Source organism: Notothenia rossii, assembly GCF_949606895.1.
Source record: "Notothenia rossii genome assembly, chromosome: 1".
Lineage (NCBI taxonomy): Eukaryota > Metazoa > Chordata > Actinopteri > Perciformes > Nototheniidae > Notothenia > Notothenia rossii.
In genome coordinates, this window is record NC_136912.1 from 64,790,726 (window position 1) to 64,793,582 (window position 2,857).

General features: G+C 39.4%; 1 long non-coding RNA gene across 1 annotated transcript; it reads right to left on the minus strand.

Annotated features, from left to right (window-relative positions):
- Positions 1-1,590: 1,590 nt before the first annotated feature.
- Positions 1,591-2,607, minus strand: LOC307031686. Its single transcript, XR_013806043.1, has 2 exons — positions 2,162-2,607; positions 1,591-1,724 (listed from the first exon to the last, which is right to left on the minus strand). It is a non-coding gene; the product is annotated as an uncharacterized lncRNA (long non-coding RNA).
- Between the last annotated feature and the right edge of the window lie 250 nt (positions 2,608-2,857).

Consider the following 2,857-nt stretch of genomic DNA (forward strand, 5'->3'; position numbering starts at 1 on the left):
AAAGTATATCTTATCTTAACATGATCGATGGCTACTGTCATATCTGCAAAATTTGCCTCTGAACCTTGACAAGTGCATGTTTCAGGCTTATCAATTTACAACAGGAGGGGTCACAGACATAAGACGAGCTGTTAAATAAAGCTCTTCTGACCTTAGCTGGCATGTGGGTATATATACCCATATGACATCTAAGGTCAGAAGAACTTTATTATTTATATTATATATATATATATATATATTATTTATATTATATTATATTATATTTATATTTATTATTTTATTATTTATTAATGCTGCCCATTATGGGCACAAGCAATTTTCCCCCATTTATTAATTATATGTTTTAAATGTGAGTGTTCCCAGCAGAGACGTGCCATAGAACATGTTGCGAAACACACAATAGTGTGTAGTTATTACACAGTTACTACATTTGTAGTTCTGGGGACGGGGTGGGGGAAGGGGTGGACCCGTTCAAATCCAGTTTTGGACAGTCTGCCGTGGTTCCATCCCATTTCAAAGTGCTGTTCGACACTCGGCGTAACCCTCGGCGCACACTCAAACATCCAATCAGAGCTTGAGGACTATCACGGGGTTTGTCCATGGATGGGTTTGTCCAGCGCCGTATAGATAGAAGAGTTACGACAGCGGAAGTCCAAAAACGATTATCGTCACGTGGTTCATGCAGACGAGGATCGTTCCCCGGAAGTTCATGGCAGGCAATGTGAATGCATTGATAACAGGAGATAGAACTACGATTTTTGGTAATTATTAGTGAATAAAGGTTTTGATTTGCAATATTTATAAAACAAATCGATATGTGTATGTATTTACATCAATATGTTTTAAAAAATAAAATAGAATTTGCTAATATTAAGTGATAATATTAGGATTAGTGTGAACAACTAGTTTACATGTTAGGCTAACAGTGCCTGTTGCTGTTTATAGCTTTGAATTCTTTAAAACCAATATTATCTTCTTAAACTTGTATGGTAGTCAGGAGCATCACTTTCTAATGTTTGATATATTTAGAGGGAGGGGATCTAAAGGAATGCTTCAAAATTCAGATTAGATTAATTTCTACAATTTTCTTAAATTCATGGTAGTTTCAGTAATCCCATGGTAATTGAGGACACAAGTTATCTAAATGACTAATGATTCTTTATGGCTTTCAGAAAGGACAGGAGACCGACAGGTGACTATCAAAGGACTAGCAGCAGCAGCAGCAGCAGCAGCATGATGATGATGTTAAATGTGTTGTTTTAGGAACATCCATTGCAAATACATGGAATTCAATAAACATTGAATAGCATATCATGCAGTTTGTCTGTGCCTTTTCCTCCGTGTTGTCCTGGTTTGCTGTGCTGCCTCCTAGTCGCCACCATGGTTTGCTGTGCTGCCTGGGGATGCAAAAATTGCTCCGAGAAAGGAGTACGAATGTACGGCTTCCCCACTGACACAGAGCGGAGGAAAAAATGGCTTGCTCAAGTCAGCAGGAGCAATTTCACGACCAACAGCAAAAAAATATGTGAGGATATTATATACAAACACTGCATTTGCACTTTTTCACAAAACGAAAACCACACCATTGGGAAAGCTTAATGTTTTGTTTAATACAAAAAAACAGGGAAAGGCTTGAAAAACACTGAGAGCTGAGACTCAGGGTGCAGGGAGAGGCTCTCAGTGCAGGTATTCAGGCTCCATTGAATCCCCCTCTGGTTCTTGTGCTGAAAGAGGGAGTAACAGACAGGAGAAAGGGTTATACACACCTATATAGCACACCTATTGGATGGGAAATTGCCTTGGGGAGATAAGGTGTGGCCTTTGTTCCCAACTGAAGTTATGGAACTTTATTATTTGCGAGTTTAACAAAGTATGACAAATGGCATTAGTAACAGATGTGATATGAATTTATATAAAGTTGTCTCACATTCTTGGTCATATTTTATATACAGTATGTAATGAGTATAACATGTCCAGTAAGTATAAAGTGTTTCCTAATACTGTGTATTCAACCACTATGGAATATGTATGTGGGCAGACAAAACTGAGTTGTTCTGTGTGTGAAGTAACCTCAAGTCACTCCGCAGGCACATTTTGATGCAGACCAGTTTGTCAAGACAAAAAAGGGCAAGACTAGGCTGAGAGCAGAGGCTATACCCACCATCTTCGTGCATCGCCCTGTGGTCAAAAAGAGAAGGGCCCCTGCACCACGATTCACCCCGGGACCTGTATCTACAAAGCCCATAGCTCATGATCACAGCTATAGTGTGAAAGGTGACACAGGTATAATAAGTATGAACTCTTAGTAACAAAAGTCATATTTCTTATTTTTAAGTGGTATAATATTTTAAATGTTCGAAAATGTACAGTGCCATGTCTTCTACTTACATTAGTCTCAAAGATTGAGGGAAGAAGGGATGAGGAGACTGAGAGAAAGGAAAGTGAGGGTGAAGAAAGAGAGGACATGGCTAGTGAGGAGAGACAGGGAGGGTGGACACCACCCTCTCAGCCAGCAGCCAGTCAGCATACGAGGGAACCAGCAGCCAGTCAGCATACAAGGGAACCAGCAGCCAGTCAGCATACGAGGGAACCAGCAGCCAGTCAAACAGATCTATTAAAAAAATTAAAGAGAAAATTAAAGAGCCAAGAATGAATCACCAAAAAAGCAAAGTCTGCACTAAGAAAAATCAGGAAGGAAAATGCAGCTCTCAAGAAAACAATGAAAATTAGGGACAACAAATATAAGAAAACGTTTTAAAAAGACCAACCTAAGGCATTAGGCAGACTCACCACAAAGGGGATGAAATGGAGCAATGAGACAATTAAGAAGGCTTTGAAAATTCGCTTTGCGTGCGGA